The sequence below is a fragment of the Microtus pennsylvanicus genome, chromosome 15 (assembly GCF_037038515.1).
Source record: "Microtus pennsylvanicus isolate mMicPen1 chromosome 15, mMicPen1.hap1, whole genome shotgun sequence".
In the NCBI taxonomy this organism is placed as follows: domain Eukaryota; kingdom Metazoa; phylum Chordata; class Mammalia; order Rodentia; family Cricetidae; genus Microtus; species Microtus pennsylvanicus.
Genome location: NC_134593.1, coordinates 38,548,750 through 38,570,054, shown reverse-complemented (window position 1 = coordinate 38,570,054; position 21,305 = coordinate 38,548,750).

Below are 21,305 nucleotides of genomic sequence, written 5' to 3'. Positions count from 1 at the left end.
CAATAAATCTCAATGCTAAATACACTTCTCACTACCACCTAACAGTAGATTCTAACTAATCCATGACATACAGGGATGCTGAAAAGGACACTGTAGACCATCCTTACATTCTCTTCACTAGCATCTCGGGCTAACATGAAGTGACCAGATCCTAGTAGGAAGCCCAGAGTCCATATTTTATTTCACCAAAGGTCATAGAAAGACATTTCAGCCACTGGTTTTCCCACCTGGAAATAGGGAAAACTAAAAACTTTACCCTTTTTCTTTCTTTTTTATTTTAGAAATAGCACTTTGTGCCTTCCATTTTTCCTCTACACATGCACATCCCAACAGCCACCACAGATGCCCCAGTGGTTGCTACGCAGTGATATACTGACTAGTGAAATCAAACCTTAGAGTATGGGAAGGTCATGGGTAAGTACTTACCAACAGCGCCATTGACAGGAGTCTCCTGGGCACTTGGATAAACATAATCCAGTTTGCACCACTCATGGAAGCTCTTACTCAAGGGTTCTCTGAGGAAGATGGTGAGGTAACCTATAAAGTCAAACTCCATTCTAAAGCTTTTCCATTTGATGACTGGGCCTTCTAAATTCAAAAGGCCTTCTAAATATCATGTAAATAGCACATTGCTGCCACAGCAAAATAGGAAAAGAAGCGTATTTGCCATCCCCAGTGTAAAAAACTAAAACAGGCATAGTTGTCTACAGGGATAAGAATCTTCTACCCTGAGTCAGCGTAGAAGGTCAGAACAAGCTGACCTGACAGCTACGAGGTGACAAAGAATGTCTGTTCCCCAACTCTCTGCTTCCCATCACTCCACTGGTCTGGAGTTCCAGGTAAACACCAGCAACTGCTAAAAGATATTTTGCTTTCTTACTGTTTCTTACACACAAAAAAAAGAATTTGGTTAATGGAACCTGACTGAAGCAGGTTTTTTTCTCGGGTAGCCTGCAAGTTCTCTTCCATCATCTGGAAGTGAAAAGCAGCAGGGGAGTCAGAATCTTCTATCCTGGCCCCTTTGCGATGAGTGCCGTGAAGAACTGCATCAGAGATGCTGTACTCAGCGTAGGAATTTCCGACATCTGAGCATTTGCGAACCTCCAATATGAACAGAATAACAATCCTAGGTTGCCATCGACAATATACAATTAAAGATGTGTGTGGTACTTGTGAGGTTAGAGAAGGCAAGGGGGAACACAACATGGGAAGCTGTGTTCGGGGTACAAATTATTCATAAGGAAGCTTGGGAAATAGTGCTTTCCCATCACATTAATAATATTTGAATAGACATGGAAACTTCTCAGCATTTCAACAAGCAGCTTGGGACCTTGCTGCACCCATCCTGACGCCAGGCCTCACCTCCTCACCCCCCACCGATGATTGATGCCTGAGGAATGGGCCTGGTGACAGCCTCTTTCTTTGCTTTCTGAGACTCCGTTTTCCTCCTTTCTTCTTCATAAGGGGGAAAAAATAGGCGAAGGGCAGTGGGAGGGGGTGATTGTCCTTTCAAAGGCAAGCCTCAGAAAGAGCTCCTTCTCAGCAGGGAATGGGGAATTGAAGTGCCAGTCAAGAGCCCTCTGGAAATGTTCGCCTTGGCCATGCAGAAGGGTGGAGGCAGCCGTGGCTGATGCCAGCACCTCATTCCCCTCCTTTGCCCTGAGCCGCCCTTAGCTTGTTCTGCTCCCCTTCACAACCCCAATCCTGTATCCCAAGGCCAAGTTCAGATCTTCATCTACAGCTGGAGAAGAAAGAGGCTGAGCTACAGGAGGATGGAGGGGAGAGGTCAGCCATGTCACCATGGGCTCGTCCATGCTGGGCTAGCTCAGAGGTCTCCTGCTGGACTTCACGGCTCCTATACAATGCATGCATGTTACAGCTGCCTGTAATTAAAACACAAGCCCGATCTAAAGAGAACATTCCGCTTAAAGATTTGATAGAGATGCATTAAGGATTCCTATACATGAATGAATTCATAGCGGCCCAATGACATATTTATGCCATGTACTTAGTTACGCTTTCACTAACTCTGCGGTTCTAATTTATTTGCTGGTAAAACACCATCCCTGCTGATGTGCTCTGCTGAGTATACTCTGTCAAATACCTACTCAATAAATAAACAGGGTGGCATTTGAATAACCACGCCCATTGCAGAGAAGTCGCAAGGGGTTTTACCTTCCTGGTGATAAACCCTGAGCTTCCCGTACTGCCCCCTCCTGCTCTGTGGGAACATCCACCAAAGAGGCACCAGGCATCTTCCTGAGCAACCCCAAACTTGATGCCTCCTTTCAGGGATGGAAACTCAAAACACCTGCTCACCTATACCGCTACTGTGCTTATCTTTGTAGCTTGCAAGGCTTCACCCCCCCCCCACCTCAGGTACTGTTGAAAGGTTGCAAGCACCTGCTAAAGGAGCTGGTAGCCACAGCTACCATGCATGGAGAATCTATCATGGGTCAAGAGCCAAGATGACATCATTTAATACAATTAAGAAAAATGCTACAAATAGCAGCAGCTCTGCTATATTGGTGAGAAATTTGGACATTGAGAATCAAGTATCTTGCTAGAAGCTGGGCAGCCAGGCAGAGACAGAGGCAGGCCTTGGAACCCAGATCTATCCATCTCCAAAGCCGAAGCACTTTCGAGAACATATTACTGCCTCGACTGGTAAAGCTCAATAGAGAATAATAATCATAATAATTGATGGAGATCTCCCCATGCTCTGGGCAACTTTTAAGTGTTTTGTGTGTAATTACTCATTTAACAAATGAGGCAAGGATTGTCATTATCACCATTTTCCAGATCAGAAAACAAACACAGAGCCTAAGTAATTTTCCTCACCCAGAGTCCCAAGGATGGTTAATGGTGATGCCAAGATTTGAACCAATGCCATCTGCTCCAGAGTCTACATGGTGGATCAATACTCTGAGAGCCACTAATAAAACTATAAGTGGTATCTCCAAAGACTCTGTAGAGTTTTCCAGAATTGATGATTTGGGCCAGTAAGGGGATGGAGAGAGCAGGGAGAAGTGCCCATAGAATTACTGCAGAGTGTGTACTGTACACGTGGAAGGGACATCTGTAGAGATTTCCTGGGCTTTCTGCACATGAAACCTTGTACCCATTATCTCTTTTTATTCTACTACCCAGAATTGGGCCAGACTTTTCAGGTCAAGATCCTCTGTAGAACTGTCCATGTTTAGATACCAATGCAAATTGGGGGGAGGGGTCCCCAGACTTCTCTCACTTCTAGCCAGATGGCTACAAATTCCTTACCCATCTTTCAGCTTCAATAATTTGCTAGAATAATTCATAGAACTCGAGAAAACATTCTGCTTATTATAGCAAAAAGATAATATTCAAAACCACCGAATAAAGAGGCGTATGCAAAGTCCAGAGGGTCCCAGTGTGCCTCATCTATTGTCTGTAGGAATGCATTACTCTCTACATGGATCAGTGTGCAGCAATGCATGCATGCAAGAATGCTGCTCAGCAGGGAAACTCACGCAACTTTGATGTGCAGAGTTTTTATCGGGTCTTATTGCACAAAGGTGTTGACTTGAGTCATGTGACGTCAGCTGGGTTCCACGTGGGAGAACACACTCTCCAGTTTCCTCCTCTCCTGATCAAAGCCCCCGTCTCCTAATGACAGGTATCATCTTTCTGGCCTGGGCAGCATGTATCCTTGGTTATCTCATTAGGATAAATGATTTCGGAGTCCATTGTTTCCACATTACTTCACCACCTCATTATCGTGAGCTCTCAGAGGGCCCACAACAAACAGCAAAAATATCACTCGAGAAATCCCTACGAAATGGCAAGTACCTCCAGTAAGCAGAGGCAGAGAGACCAGTGGTACTTTGTGCTATACAGAAACAGCACAGACTTTAGAGCAAAGCACCTTTTCACAAAACATGGGGTTCCATGCAGAAAGCAGCCAAAACTGAGAAGCCTACCAAACTATCGACCCAATTTTTAGGCCATTTTGTTTAAATTGGAAAGATCACACAGTAGCCCCATTAGTTTCTCAGCTATTAACCAACAGACAACTAAGACAACGATTCCTGAGTGTTTTGATCCAGTCATTGACGCTGCATAAGCTGTGCTAAAATGCACAGGCCTCAGAGAGTCCAGCCAGCAACCTTTGCCAGGAGAGCCTCCTGCCTTCTGAGAGGAGAAAAATCAAACGATGAAGTGGATAGACTATCTGAGGCTAGCTAACCCAACAGCCTGAACTTACAGTTGAGGAAACCAGAAAGAGATGGCTCGGACAGTCCAGCCAGAGAGCAACTGAGGAGACCCTGGGCAATATCTCCTCACTTGAGATTCGCTCCTCGGGCTTTCTCTTCCAGTTCACTTCTTCAAAAGAAACAACAAACAAACAAACAAACAGAAAGCAATATTCTTTGGAAAGAAAAGACATTAAGAAAATATGCCAATTAGGACCAACTGAGCCTCAGTTTGTCACTTAAAATGATGGCATTCAGTGGGGCTCCATAAATCTAAGATGTACCCAACTTGAGGCAGACAAGTAAACTGACTGACTTTAGCAGGTAACTGGGCAACAGCCTGGAATCCTAGAGCTGGGGAGAAACCGAAAAGACACACCCCACTGGACAGACTCTACGCTTGAATTTAAGAAATAAGTCAAACTCCTGGGTTGAGTTTGTAATCTCTGGCCTACATGGTTTCCCAGGTCCCATCAGGTTCTCTGATTGCGTCAGTCTGTTTTCCTTAACCATGTGATGAACTAGCTGTCTCTGTGATGGTCGATTATGCTAAGGAAATCGGAGCAGGTATGGTGGGGTGGGGGGAAAAGAGAAAGGTCTAAACTATGGAAATAGACTACTTTAACACTTTCGAGAGCATGATTTGCCAGACACAAAAACAGGGATGTAAGCACAAAAATGGAGGGTGTCCCTACAGGGCAAAGCTTTGCCCTTTGTTACCCCTGATTGAGTAACCTATACAAATGAGAACAACAGCCCCTGGGAGCTTTCAGGGTACAGCCTGCACCACTGTGCGTGAAAGCTGCAGTGCCTTCCTACAGTGCCTCTTCCAAATAAGAAGTTTCTAGAGACCTCTAGACCCCAGAAGAATTGCTCGGCTTGTGCCTAAACCTAATGCAGCCATTAACCCAGTTCTGTTTCCAGAACCGGCTTTTCTCTCCACTAATCCCCTCTGCCCCAAAGGCATTTTGACATGTGGACCATTTTAGCAAGAAAAGGTTCCAGAGGGAAGGCATCCTTGCCCTCCCCGCGTACACACAACCCTCTCGAGCAAACTTAGTATCAAGGATGCTTTCCGAGGCATCTTCTTCCTTCTTTCCCAGGTGTCTGCATCAGGTTCTGTTGAGGTGACAGGGACACTGGCAGGGGCTAAACCCTCCTTGAGCCAACCTCAGACTTGATTTGCATAAGTCACGGTCTTCTTGCCTCATTTCTGTCCCTTCTCCAAGATCTGCCACCACCCTTGGAACCCCGCACGTGAGGCAGCCTGAACTCGGGCTGCAAAGAAATCACAGATCCTTTCTTCTAAGGGAGGGAGCGAGGGTGGGGGTTGTCAGGGAGCAACCTGCTCAGAAGTCCCACCTTCCTCCCTTGAGATGTGGCAGGGCTTCTCCAGCCTGCTGCCATCATGCCTCACACCCTGATGCACGGGAGGCCTCCAGGACAGATCCAGCAGGAGTGAATTAATAATTGCTGGCGACAGCTCTCCTGCAGCAAGCAGCTCCTCCCCCTTGGGGACTGTTTGCCCTTCTTCAGAGAGTCCTCCACTGCAATTTTGCAAACTTCCCTCTGTGAGAACAAAGGGCTTGGACGCGTGTATTCCTCTGGGCCCCCTTGTATTCAGAAAAGCTCATTTTCACCTCGTCCTGGGTGTCAGGACACCAGCGTGCTTGACTGGCTCAGATGCCAACTGGGAGTTTAACCTTGAGCAGGTCAGGATTTTTGCATATTGTTTCCTTACCTGTAATTGCAATTGAAGATGTATGGGCCAAAGCTTTTCCTTGCTCCAGATCCCATTACTGTCACCTGGATTTAAGTCACCCTCCCACACCTTAGAACACTTGGCTGGGTCATTATGCCTTGGCTCTCCCCCTGCAGCCAGCTTCACAGTGGAATTCACTTGGATGTAGATAGACCAAGGAACCAACATTTCCTTTCCCCTCTAGTTGGATTGCGTCAACCCGCAGGGCCTCCCCCTCTACATCCTAGTCACTTCTCTCTGGAGTCTGTTTGGGACATACGCCAAGGCCTTGCTCCCCCCAGAGGCCTTAGGCAAGAGAAGGATTATGGTGTGCAACCATCTAGTTCCATAAATAATCCAAAATGAATCTGCATTTTGGAAGGATACCAAGGTGCATAATGGAATTCCAAATTTTGCTTCAGGAGTTTCTGATCCATTCGGAAAAGTTCGTCCCAGTTGCCTCTCCCCAGCTGTCTCCTCCAAGCTTCCCAGAAGGTGTGTGCCCATCATACTGGTTGGCAGTAGACCTGAAGCCCTGCGAATTGGCCTCTCTGCACAGCTGCGTGGGTGAGTGTGGTACCTGACAGGGCTGAGCCAATGCAGATCTTGAAAGACAACGTCTGAATTAAGAATCAGTAAAACAAGACATGGACAGGTCAGCACCAGGCCTATTAGGTTGGCCTCGGCATGCTGGCTGTGCCAAAGACACCAAGTGAGTCATGTCAAAATGGTCTAAGCTTGTCTTAGAGAGAAAGAGAGCAGATGTCCCAGCTGGAGACCATGGGACTCCAGAGAGATGCAGGGTCACTGCAGACAGCTCCAGGAATCTGGGAGCTGCAGCCTCTGCAGTTCAAGCCATAAGAGTATATGCTGATATCAACTCTACTTTCCTTCACCTTGTTAGCCATGAAACAGCATAAAAGGCATCACCCGAGAGCATTTGCCTATATCACTTTCCAAGATTGGGTGTGTAAGACGCTAGGGTACACTGTGGCCCACTTTTAGAAATGTTGACCCTCTTGCTACCCCAGAGTGAATGCATGGAGATTCACACTGAAAGAGATCTCAGGAACTTACGTGTTCATACAGCTGATCTGAGGGGAGTTTCCCTACCTGTTTAGAGCCCCAATCCACCCCTGCCAAATCTAGGGCACCGTCCAATATCACTAATACCCAGCTTACTGCTGTAGACGCTCAGCACCAGCCCAGTTTTAGGCCCCAACACTGGGCCCCTGGACCTCTGTAGCCTGCTGGCTCTCCCTCATGGGAGGATGGTCTGCCCTTCCTTGCAGAATCCACCACAGCTGTCTGCTTGCCTAGCTCTCAGCCATGGTGGCTGGCACCTAGAGTATCTTTGCCTGGATCCCACCCACCCTGGCTTTGCTCATCTGAACCTCTCCACCTAGAATCTACCTATAGGCCAGTTTTCCCAACCCTGTGATAAAGCACCCCCCCTTTGGACAACATACAGATGATCCTAGGGCTTGGGTACCACAGGTTTGCCATGGTAACAAATGCTGAACCTGAGATCCAGGCGGATACAATTCTCAGAGACCCAAATTGGTACCCAAGAGCTAAGAAGTCTAGGTTTCGACTTCTTTACCTGCATCAGAGGTTCCAAGACTGAGTGTGGGAGTGCCTAGGAGCAAGTGCAGAGGAACACGGCTGTACAAGAGATGCAAATACAGCTCCCCCGAGACCAAGTGCTTTGCGTGCTTGAGGGAGCTTACTCCACACCTAAGCCCTGATGTTCTATCTAGGCCTTCTGATTCCCGTAGTCCTGTGTCTACAGATAGCCAAATTTGGTGACGTTTTCCTCGAATCACATAAGATACCCACTGTGTCACAATCTACAGAGCCTCTCCGGGCCATATCTCCTGGGATCATCACAAGGTCACTCAAAGGTGGGCTGAAGGGATATGATGATTGCTCCAGTGAGGAACCAGGGCTTGAAGAAGTCCAATGGCTTCTCCAAGGCCACAGAGGCCAGCTAGAGCTGGTGTTCAGGGAACACTAACTCTGTTTTCTGACTTTGGTTTGTGTTCTCATGGTTCAGGAAGCCAATTTCCTTGGGAGGAAAACTTATCTTTTTCTGTTCTGGTTATAATTTTCCATCTCCAATCCTTTCTTAAGATTCTCTGGTCATCTTTTTTGGACCCACCAGAAACTCTCAAAGTTACCCTTGGTTTCTCTGGGCATGGTGGGGCGTGGCTTTACCTGTAATTCCAGCTTTCAGGAGGCAGAGGCAGATAGCCTGGCCTATAAAGTGAGTTCCAGAACAGCCAGGGCTAGACAGAGAAACCCATCTTGGGAGGTAAAAAAGAAGTTACTATTAGCTTCTGCTTTGAGGTGACTGTACCCTCCAAAATGATGTGCTAAAGTTCTAACCCCAGAACCCATGAATGTGACCTGATTGGAAAATAAGTTTCCTTTAGAGATAATCAATTTAATGTGTCTATTAGGGTGAGTCCATTCTAATGTGATTAACATCCTTATCAAATGATACAGACACATAGATATTCAGGAAAGAAGGCCATATGACGATGGAGGCAGAGAAGAGAGTGATGCACCCACAAGCCAAGTAACCAGGAGAAGAAACAAGGAAGACTGCTCCCTAGAACCTTCTGAAAGAGCACAGTACTGCCAACACCTTGATTTCAAGCTTCTTGATTCCAGAATTGCGAGAGAAGACATTTGTGTTGTCTCAAGCCGCTGAGTGGAAACGTGTTGTAGCAACTATGAAAACACACACAATCCCCATGTTGCTGGGCCCCATGGATGATTGCCATCCTTCAGGGGCACACTGCACTCATCCCACAGCCTCTCCCATGAGTGCATTCTCTCCAGAAATGGTGGCATCACGTTCTCCTGACTTTTACTCCCGGGCACCTCCTTGGCAATCCAGTCTCCCCGGGAGGCTGACCTTCCCCTGGGTGGTCAGTACTCATCGGAGCTCATGTAGGCGGGGTCTACCCCAGGAGCTCTGGATGCTCCAAATACTCTCTCCTTGAGCAGTCTCTCATCCAGTCTGTCCCTTCACTCACTGTCATCCCATAAGCACCTTCTGGAATCAGAATCCCGTCCTTTCCTTTGAGCATGGATTGGCTCCCTCAAAACTCAACAGACTTCACGAATCCAAAGAACTCAGAATTTGACAAAAATGAAGCCTTTGATACTGTCTCTCTGCCCAATCGCTTACAGGTCTCGGCTTACTCTAAACACATTCTCCCTTTCAAACCAATCTGCTCCCTTCCATGGTCACAGACTTCACACACATGACTTTAGTATGTTTCACCTGGAGTCTGTGACTGCTGCCAAGCTTCCCCCAAACGCAAATGTTTCTTCCCCACTTAAAACACTCATTAGCTTGCCATGATCCCTAAAGCAAATACCAAAAGCCTTATAAAGGAACTCTAAAACACTGAAGAAGGTTGTCCCGGTCCAATTGGGAGAAGTCACTTAACTTCCATGTGTCTTGATTTCCTCTCCTATAAAATGGAAATAAAAAGAATTGATGTGTTTTTTAAAAGAATTGATATGCTTTTTAAAGGAATCGATATGTTTTGTGTAGTACTCGGCTAGTATACATAATTCCCTGAGTTCATTTGTTGGCACTACAAAAGAAATTAGTGAATATTTTTCAAGTTCCTTAGAAAGAATAGATGAGTTAGTATATATGAAACAGTTGGCGTGGTACATGGAACACAGCAACCTTGAAACCCTTAATGAATATTATTACCACATCGTTATTGACACTTCTGACCTTCCATGACAATGTGTTCCATTTTCGCTCCCCTCGTTCAGACACGTGGGTTTTCTTATGTCCCCTCTTGCACAGTCTCCCATACACTGGCCAGACCTTCCTCCTCCTCATACTCCCTCCCACTCAATCTGCAGCTTCCAGCAGTATTGCCTCTTCAGAGAAGCCTTCCCTGACCTTCTAGACTGAAATTAGACTTGTAGACTCGTAGTCATAACATGTTCTCCTGACTGCCTCTCCCACCGTTGTAATTACACTTGTATTCAAGCAATTGTTTTATTAACATATGCCTCTTTGACTACGCTCGAAGTTCTGTGAGCCCACAACATATGCCCGGCATTCTTGTCACTTACCCCAATGCTCAGCAGAGTGACTCTTACCAAACTTCAAAGAATATTGGCATAAATCAACACTTAATCTAGCTTGCTTCCCCCAGTAAATCATCACCTCCCTAAGTCCTCCACAAACCCATGGTGCTGAAATTACCACCAAAACAAGGGAGAAGAACAAATCTAGTAGCAGCTTCATGTGCTCTCTTCCAAGCAATAGGGAGGTAAGCATTCTCTGTTCTATTCCTTCTCTCTGGGCAACCCATTCTAGAAGCGTTAAAATCATCTATCATGCTGTTTATCACAACATATCCAGATGCTCTGAGCAATAAAGCCGCTCACAATACACAGGCATCCCATTTCAGAGAGACGCTCCAGTCAAGTCTTCCCAGGGGGTGTTTCAGAGGAGCAGGGACCCCCATCTGTCTGGGGGTGGGGCTTCTGTCCTCACAGCTCCCTTTCAAAGCCTGGCGGCATATGTTGTGGGACCCACGTTAGCAACCTGCAGGTAGCAAACCCTGAAGCGGAGCTTTGCCCAATCGGGATGACAGCAAGCGCTGCATTTGTTCAGGGTGTTAGGAAATGCCACGCTCAGACTGACTTGCTAGGAGAATCTCCAGTTCAAAATAAAGAGGGTTTCCCCCCCCCCCTACAGTCAAATAAAATCAAACTTTGCAGAAAAGGCTTTTCTGCTGAGAGCAAAGTCAAGATCCACAAAGAAAAGAGGCATCAGGCTCCTGGATCAATGAACCAAGCCTAACAAGATGAAGTTTAAGAGGAATTAGCTTAAGGTTCTCCACTTGGGCCCAGAAAGCTAGTAAAAGCAGACGAGGGTGGTAAGAGCCGGTATGAAAGAGATGTGGGGATTTCAGCTGACTTTCTGCTCAATAGGAGTTGTCAGTATGACGTGGTTGTCAAAAAATAATCTTAAGCAGCATTAACGAAAGAGTGGGCACCAGGAGATGGAAATAGCACCCTCCCTCTGAACCATATAGGGCACAGCTCTTGGTACAATGCACAAAGCATAATGCTTCCCACATCCCGGTAGACCTGCAAAAGCATCTCCGTCTCCGTTTACATGAGGAATGATAGTTTTCCAGAACTTCATATCCAGCCACCACATAAGGGTCTAGGAACCAAGGTCACGTGAGCCAGAGAGCTGGCACTACAGAAGAGTCGAGCCAACAGCGGCCAAATATTTGAACAGATGGAAAAGAACTGGGTGCTCAATGGGACTCCTAGAACAAAAGACAGAAGTGTAAGCAAAGTAGACTTGGGCACAAATAACACTAGTCAGTGTTGGTACCGCTTTATTTCCTTAACGACCCAAATAACTGTAAAAGAAAAATTTGAGCAATACAGATATAGAAAAAAAAATCAGAATTCTCATTGAGTTTCTCAAGTATCTTCATTTACTCTCCCTACGACAGATAAGTCTGTAGTCAGAGGCCACTCGTTCATTTCCCGGCCTCCCAGACCCAAAATAATCACACTGAAACTATATTAATTGTAACATTGCTTGGCCAATGACTCTAGTGTATTCCTAGCTAGCTCTTACATCTTAAATTAACCCATTTCTATTAATCTGTGTATTGCCACATGGTTGTGGCCTACTGGTAAGATTCCGTCCAGCGACTGGGCATATGTCTCCTGCTGTGCCTACATGCTGTCTCCCTGACTCCTCCTACTCTCTCCTCCTCTATCTGCTTGGAATTTCTGCCTTGCCCTATTCTGAGCTGCAGTAGGCCCAAAGCAGCTTCTTTATTCACAGCATACAGAAGGGAATCCCACATCATAAGTTTAGAGTATCAATGTGTCTGTCTGGGGACTCTTTACCCCATCAGTGACATCATACTGTTGGGAAAAGCTTGGTAAGCAAGACCTTCCAAGGCAGAGGGCTTCCTCCATAGGAAGTGGGACCTACTCCACTGAAGACATTCACAAATGTGCAATTTGTAACCGTGACTCTTAAACAGAGCTCGAGTATTTGGGGGATCCACCCAGAATCCTATGGAATATTCAGATACCTATCCCAAACCCCGAGGATCTGGCAGAGTAGGTCCTAGGAACTATTAATCTTCATTCTTTCACAAGCACCCTACTTAACTGAGTGCAAACAGCCAGTGTGCCACATGCTAGAAACCATGACAGAGATGCTTAAACCAGCTACCTTGAGGCTGTCCTCACTCCATAACCCTTAGTGTGGACAAGAACAAACTGGAAAATGTCTCATTCTAGAAACTGTTTGCTGTGAGATCGTGGTGATGTTCCTGTCTTATCAGTTGCATTTTGTCAGCTCTTTCCAGCTCTTCAGAGCTCACACCATGCCCTTCCTGATCTCCTGCTGAACTGAAGAACACACACACAAGACTTAGCAAGGAGCGAACACCTAGCTCAGAAAGCAAAGCTAGGGGACAGTCAAACTGTGGAACTTCAGTTGGCCGCTCCTGCTCATCCTACACCGCCGGGGATCAATTTTGAAAAAGGCACAGACCCTGCCCTGCCCCTAGGACCCTGAAAAGCAGCAAAGCAGTCTAAGACTAGATGGAAGACAGGGGCACCAACAGATATCCAGGACTCCTTTGTGCTTTGGGGTTCTCTACAATCCCTGGAAGCAAAAGCAGGAAATTGTTTTAATAGTCATAATGATTGGGGATGGTACTATCATCCAGTAGGTTGGACTGAGCATATTAAATACACTGTACCAAAAGTGTACCAAAATGGTGAAATTTGTTATTCTCTTCCTATCATGTACTTCCAGCCATTAACTATTCCACCAGCGTCAGTATGGTAGGGTTTTATCTAGCCGTGTTGACTTCGGTTCTAAAGCAATACAGGATCCTATAAAAGGGAACAAACATCCCAGCGGAAATATAGCTCAAGTGTATGTCCACCAACCAGGTACCCAGCCAACCCCTGGCTAATCAGGTCTCACAGACCTGACAAATCGTCTCTGGCCCTGACAGGTACTTTTCAGGCAAGGTGCCAGCGCCTAGCAAGGAGCTGCCCTCAGAACAACAAAAAGGCAGCTTGTTTCCAGGCTATCTCTAGGAGACTGGCGAATAAAAAGGCTTTTTCTCACCTCAAGGTGCTCTTGGCTGGTTCAACAGGAGTGCTATGCACAGCAGGACCATGTCCTCAAACGGCGGAGGCCATTCGCTTTGTCAACTGACAAATGTCATTTATCATTTGAGACAGAGATTGGATATTGGAGCCTCTGGCTGGTGAAAGCTGTTGAATATTTTTTTTTCAGGATGGCTTAGCAGAAACTTGGCAAACTGACATGTTTTCTTGAGCTGTGGATTTAAAGGTACAGTCCTGTGGAAATACGTTAGCCAGGCTTTGCCAAGTGACTCAACCCAACAGTTCAGATCCGTAGCAGGCGACATCTAGCTCACAAGGAAGCAAGGGCTTTCCCAGTACTGTCTCACATCAGTCCCTGCTCTCTGATAAGTGTTAACCCCTTAGGATAGGGAAGCCACACCTTCTCCTGCAGGTCTCATGGCCCCTTGGACAGCCCTAATACTAATGTGTCCCCAAGGGATGATTGGCCATTTCTAAGCACATCTGGATTGCTGCCACATTTGTCTTACTCCTTTTGGGCTCTGGATATCGTTGTTCTCCTTCTCCTCCCCCACTCTTTCCCCCATTGCAGTGCAGGGTGTTATCTATGCTCTCACTCAAGATGGCTTGCCCTGAGTGACCCCTCACCACTCTCTTCCATGGTGTCTCCCTGGACTTAAATGAAGCAACCAGGTAAAAGAAGCCTTTGCGTATGCACTGTTTGAACACTGCCTACTTACCTAGACCCCTGGTTTCTTGAACATGGCTGTCACAATTGTTGACGCCTATTTTATCCCCCATTGAAATGCTAGCTTTATAATAGGTAGGCGGATCTCTGTGAGTTCGAGACCAGCCTGGTCTACAGAGCTAGTTCCAGGACAGACTCCAAAGCCACAGAGAAACCCTGTCTCGAAAAACCAAAAAAAAAAAAAAAATAGGTGCTCATCAATGAATGAAAGTAACAAGAGGAGGAAGATGAATAAGTGCTTTGTCTTCCTAGCTGTACTCCTGAATCAGCCATGCTTTATAGTCTAAAAAGCATTTTTTTTTGCATTGTTTCAGCTCCTTTCTTGTAGATTACCTTGCCCTTGAATTAGCAACCTGATGAGAAAGTGTCTTCTCACTATAACGGTTAAGGTTCTTAAAGCCTGTGCTGACCCCCAAGGTCACATAGCCAACAAGCAACAGAGTCAGGACTCAAACTGGGGTCTCTCCACTAAGCCAGACTAGCTCACTGAGCCAACGTAGTCTCAAAGGGGTCTGAACTTGGTATTTTCTCTTGTTACTAAATTCATGAGCATCAAAAGTGCGACTTCCGTGTGTTTGCAGCCAGTGTTTAGTTATTAATAATGCTCTGAGTGACTAATTTAGAATTTATTATTTCAAACCACGAACAACCACCGAATATATTTCATTATTGAGGATAGCGAGTTATACCCTTGCCTAATTAGTATTTTCAGATCTGTTTACAACTTTTACAGTAGCGGACTTTCAATGCTGACTCTTCCCAGGGGCTTTCCAAGACTTTGCATGTTACAGTTACTCCACTTGCCCCAGGGAATTTTGAACCTCTCCACACTTTAATTCATTTACACAATCTTCCCAGGACAGAAGGACAATACCACAATAAGAGTCAACATTTGTTGAGTACTCGCTGTAAGCCACGCATGCATTGCACAGACCTTTTTGCATGTACTATTCTGTTTAATTTCCATCTGAAGATGCTTACATTAAAATCACTTTTAAAGAAGAGAAACACAAGTCTCCAAGATGATAAGACACACTCCAAGGTCAGTATAGAGCATAAAAGGAGAACTGGTACTCAAACCTGGGGTTATTCGACTCCCCGGCTCTAATTAGTAGCCACTTTATTGTAATGACACTACCAGCAGCCCGGGGACTGGATAGGTATATGAGCTTCTGCCACTAATTGCATGACTTCAGGGAGGGTGGGATTCACGGAAGGGGTGACATTTGAGCTTGAAGGTGAGGAAGCATTTGTAAACGAGCAAAAATCACTTTAAACAGACAGCAGAGCATCTTCAAAGATTTAGGGAGACATGCAGAGTGAAAGCAATGCAGTTGATGAAGTCATTAAAATCAAGTCAAGGTGACAGCAGGAGATACGCATTTGTTTGGATATGTTTGAAAGGCATGGAGAAAGGGAAGATACGAAAACTCCTCCCCAATATTAAAATCTGACAAAGAACCCCACAGTAGTTTAGATGTAATCAGTCCCCATAAGCTCATGGGGAGTGACACTATAAAGGAGGTGTGGCTGTGTTGGAATAGGGGTGGTCTTTTTGAAGGAAGAGTGTCACTGCAGAGTGAGCTTTGAGGCCTCATATATGCTCAAGCATAAGAATGTTCCAAATGGAAGGTAGGGAGGTGGTTTGGGGTAAAAGAACTTGCCATGCAAGTCTGACTATCCAAATTCAATGCCCAGAACCCATGTAAACAGCCAGATGTACTGTGATACATCTGTAACCCCGGCACAACAACAGGAGAACTGATTGAGGATCATAGCCTGAAACATGCAGTGCTGTAGAAACAAGAGATACCCTGACTCGACAAGATGGAACTGTCTTCTGATTCCATATATGTGCCATGGCACACATGTACCCATATACCCGCAAAGCATGCATGCATGTGTATGCTCACACACACACACACACACACACACACACACACACACACACACACAAACACATTAATTTTTTAAAAGAATTTTCTGTATGTTCTTGGGCTTGTCAAGCCTTGGACAGTCAATAATACAGAGTTTGTTTTCCCAGACTGAAGCATTCTCTCCTCTTCTTCCTAGATGAGAAAATGAGATTATAAGGCTCATTAAAACCTCAAGTTTACAGAACTCACAAGATTCTTGACAAAAGACTCACAAACCCCTTCCTTGAGGTCATAGAAGCAGCAAACAGGAGAAGAATCTTCTCTGACGCAGCTGCTCCAAGTCACAGAAGAAACTCTTGAGACACAACTTCCAAGAGTCACTGTCCATATTGGGGTTGGCTTCTCAGTGACCCCCCACCCCAAAAAATCACCCATGATCTCGTCAGTCATCCTCTACCTTACTTCTGGAAAAACCTCAATAAAACTCATTGGTTCGCTAAGCTGGGCTTGAATAAAATCCTTCTGTTGTTGGTGGTTTTGATTTCAGTCTGTTATTAACCTCACTGTCTCCCAAGGAAAAGCCATGTAACAGCTAACATCTAGAAGTAGTATCTGGGAAGTCATAACCTGCTGGACCCCAAGAGAACTCTTTGGGAATATTTCTATATCCAGCAAGACCTACTGCCATAGTGCGTCCTACGAGCAGGGAACATCTTACTAAACCATCCCCTTCCGATAATGGAGACGTTGAAGCAATGACTCCCTCCCCATATACCATTGCCATCTCCACCCACAGCAGCAGCTCGGCTCTCTCCAGCCTTCCTACAACTCCATAAAGACCCTATAACCTGAAGGTAGGGGCACGAGAAACCTTTCCCCAGGGTTTCACTTCCAAAATAATATATGCTAGTGCTGTTTCCTAGTTGTCCCTGAGAAGTTGCAAGTAAGATGTAGCATGAGTAATAAAAACCCAGAGACAGAAAATCAGAAAACCTGAAGATCAGAAAAGCATAACAGCCAGTCACTGTCTCTTACCTCTACCTCAGTCCGAAATGGTGATTCTGCCTCCAGGAATCTCAGAATAAGAAAATGTCTGAGACCTGTCTCCTCCTCTTATATCCCTCTCTAGTGCTGGGATTAAAGGAATGTACCACTACCACCTGGTTTCTTTTTTTTAATTAATTAATTTATTTATTTATTAAAGATTTCTGCCTCCTCCCTGCCACCGCCTCCCATTTCCCTCCCCCTCCCCCGATTAAGTCCCCCTCCCTCGTCAGCTCGAAGAGCAATCAGGGTTCCCTGCCCTGTGGGAAGTCCAAGGACCACCCACCTCCATCCAGGTCTAGTAAGGTGAGCATCCAAACTGCCTAGGCTCCCCCAAAGCCAGTATGTGCAGTAGGATCAAAAACCCATTGCCATTGTTCTTGAGTTCTCAGTAGTCCTCATTGTCCGCTATGTTCAGCAAGTCCGGTTTTATCCCATATGACAAACTAGCGTGGCTACTGGGATTAAAGGTGTACACCACTACTGCCTGTTCTGTAAGGTTGACCATTGGAAGTGTTGTACTCTCTGATCTCCAGGAAAGCTTTATTTATTAAAATATAAATGAAATGTCACTACAGTAAACCCCTGTTGCTGAAGACACTGTGCACTATGGACATAGAACTCAGAATTCAAACTGGATTTGACCTGGAAGCCTCTTCCCTGAGAACTAGCTTTTATTGTACTGGAAAGGGCTATACAAGCTACCAAGGAAAGGAAGTCAGTCAATAGTCCTACCCAACTGCAATATCTGTGAACAGCAACAATGACAAGCATTGAAAGATATCCCCATAGGTGTTTTAGCAGAATTCATGTCTTGTTGGTAATGAACAGCTGTCTAGTTTGACTTAAGCCCCACTCAGGAGGTCGGAAATCATGCCTATTCTTTAAGCCTAGCCAACTACCCAGGACTAGTGAGGTCATAGATCTTAAAGGACGATCTACTACTGAGACTTTACTAAACCAAAATGATCCCTAGCCGCATTCAACATAATTGCCCTTATAGCCACAAATATGCACAGCTCTCGCCCTCATCAAAGAAGCTTCTCTTTGAACAGATGAAGACCATCAGAGAAAACCATAATGGGTCAGAATGTAGAGGACAACAGACTCTGGGGTGGCTGGGCCCCAACGGATGCCGCTACAATAAAATTGTTTTATCTGAGACAAAGAGAGCACGACAGAAGAGGAAAGATTGTAAGAGGCAAAAGAGCAGGAAGTCTGTTGCAGGATCACGTCTCCACCTATGGAACCTCAACAATACGACTGCCTTAGAAAACCTAAATGACAATACTAAAAGACATGCTAACATGGAAGGGGAAAACTATCCAGGCCCCACCCCTAGGTAAAGAGCTACAGGTACCTAATTACTTCGGAGAAGAGCAATTTGTCTTCCCAGGGATGAGTCCCCTCATTGGTTACCTAATACCAAGTGGGCATTTCTGAAATCATATCCTTATGGCTAGCACCAATCTAAGCAGGCTGTATTTCTGTAGTCACGTCCGTATGTAACAACTACAGTTAAATAAGAAGAGGCCAAGAATTTGGATGGGGACAGGAAGGAGGCACGGGAGGGGTTTAGAGGAAAAAAGATAGAAGGGGAATGATGCAATTATATTGTAATTTTTTAATTGCAAAAAAAAGAAGCCTTTTCCCCCAAATAAACAGATGAAAGAAAGTCATACATCACACCAATCTTCACAACGGTGCAATGTAGACAGCATATTCACTACTTGATCGAGGGAAAAGCTGAGCCATAGAGACGTTAACTCACCCGGCAGTTTGCACAGCTGCTAGCAGCCCAAGTCCATCTGGAATCTTTTGCCACATGTATCTGACACATCTCTGTACTTCCTTGGCCTCATCTCTTGTTTCCCCAAAGTCACCACCTTGCTGAACCAATTATTGAGGCCAACTTGGCGCTTCCACCTCAAGTCAGATATATACTCCATGCCAGGGCTTCCCCAGGTGCTTGGAGTCAATAGAGTACGTATAACATAACTATAAGCAATTATAGCAACAGAGTACAGGGCAAAATCTTCAAGGGTAAGGAATAAGGAATATGCAAATGAGGCACAAGCTTTCAAAAGGACTCTCTTAACTCCCCTGGTATGAGGTTATCACTATACACGTGAAATGCTGTCATCTACCAGGGAAGTGCATTAGAGACTCAGTGTCACAGAGGTTTTGTTGAGGACTAACTAGCCAGATAGGCACCTCCCTGCCCGCACATACCAAAATTCTAAACTCCTAAGAGGAACTCAGTGGTCCAATATAAACCACACTGCTCACACAAACACAAAACCAATTAGAAATAGTGAGCCAGTCTCGACAGGAAATGGCGAAAACTCTTCTGAAAGTCAAGTCCCCAGATTCCAATCAAGGACCAACTTGGAGGCAGGTCTTGTTTTTTAAAGGCAATAGTCTCCTCTGTAGTGGCTTATAGCAACTGTGCAACTTAGATGAGGCCACCTCATAGGCATGGGCTTGGATTTCCTGAGTAGCTTTTAAGGTGGCAAGAAGATGACTCACCTGGAAGGTAGCTATTGTTCAAGCTCGAGAACCTAAATATGGTCCCCAGCTGAGTAGTACAAACCTGTAATCCTAGAGCTGGAGAAGCAGGGATGGCAAGCAGAGATACTAGAGACTCACTAGCTAGCCTCTCTCTCTCTCTCTCTCTCTCTCTCTCTCTCTCTCTCTCTCTCTCTCTCTCTCTCTCTCTCACACACACACACACACACACACACACATCAGATAATAATATAAGAAAGGCCTTTCTAATTTTTACTATAGGAATAGAAATGTGAGGGCACATTCTCGTCCCTTCTCTTTCTGAGAAAAATCATGCCTATTCTGTGGTATGATTTTTATGATTTCTATCCAAAAATATTCTGTATGGATGACCAGTGCACCAGTTGACCTATGCTTTTCTTGTTTAGGTGATTGGTTGACTGGTTCGTTGATTGAGTGGGTGGGTGGGTGGGTGGGTGGTTGGATGAGTGGTCGTCAGGTTGGTTGGTTGGGTGGTTAGTTGTGTGGGTGGTTGTTTGGTTGGTTGGGTGGGTGGGTGGGTGGATGAGTGGTCGGCAGGTTGGTTGGGTGGGTGGTTAGTTGTGTGGGTGGTTGTTTGGTTGGTTGGGTGGGTGGGTGGGTGGATGAGTGGTCGGTAGGTTTGTTGGTTGGGTGGTTAGTTGTGTGGGTGGTTGTTTGGTTGTTTGGGTGGGTGGTAAGTTGGTTGGTTGGGTGGTTAGTTGTGTGGGTGGGTGGTTGTTTGATTGGTTGATTGGGTGGGTGGGTGGGTGGGTGGTAGGTTGGTTGGTGTGGTAATGTGTGTAGTTTGTACCACATACAGCAGTGACAAGCAAAGAGGCATATAACCTGGAGTTGGCTCCTTATTCTTTCCTGATTCCTTTCTTCCTTCACTTGTGTTCTATCTTCAAACAACATGCTGGCATCTAAGCCTTGTCTTAACCTCTGATTCTCCAGAAAATCTACCTAAGACCCCACAATCTGTTGTTATCATGACATACTGACACAGTTTCATCATACTCTGGAATTAACCAAACGGGGTTGATGTGGGAGATGGTCTGAATGGAAGATATTCTTTAACTTTATTCCCTAGAAGAATTAGACAGTTGTTCTATATAAGAAATTACATATCAATATAGATTGAATTCACAGTATTGTAATGGACCTAGAGAAAGAACAGTGAGCTCGGTAGACAAAGTCTCTCCCTTGAGGACATTGTAGCCTAAAGAGACAGAGTGGTTAAACATGTATTTGCAAGACTGGCTCTGATGACTGAGATGCCAAAGAGCAAGATACATGGGAGTATGCAAGACAAAATCTATCTTGGCACAAAGACCAAAACCTCCTGGAGCAAATGCTACTTGCATTTGCTTAGATGTAAGAAGAGTAGGATTGGCCAAGAGAGAGGCTCATGGGAAATATCTCAGCTGAAGACAAGGATTTAGGAGTCTTGTCCATATGTGAGTAATGAGAGCCAGGGGAATGGTTAAGATCGAGCAGAGGAAAGTGAATCTGGCAGCGACTGGGCTCTTAACCATCTCTCTCTCCTCTAAACTCCCAAGGAACTCCGAACTGCCAAAACATCTTCAAGTCCGTAACACTCATCTGGCACATCTGCTGTGACTTCCCATTTCCTCAGCGTGAGGCTGTGTCTGCAGCTGGCTTGTGATGTCTTTTAGGACAAGGGGACCAGACACTGGGAACAAGGTGAGGCAGGAACGTTTCTTCGTCTGACTACCCAGCTGACTGCTTTGCTATCCCAGAAGGGGAGACTCCCTTGAGTACTTACCTATTTAAAGTTCTGCATTTCTCCCATAAGAAAATGGGCAGTAAAAGGATGACTATCCCCCAAGTGTTGTGCGTTTTTATGCTGTATTAGAATGGTCCAGTTTCTATCTCCCTTGTTGGCATCTGAAAGCTACACAAAGGAAAGCCTTGCATCTATAGTGGATAGTCTCCTATCTCCAGGCACTCCCTATAAATCTTTT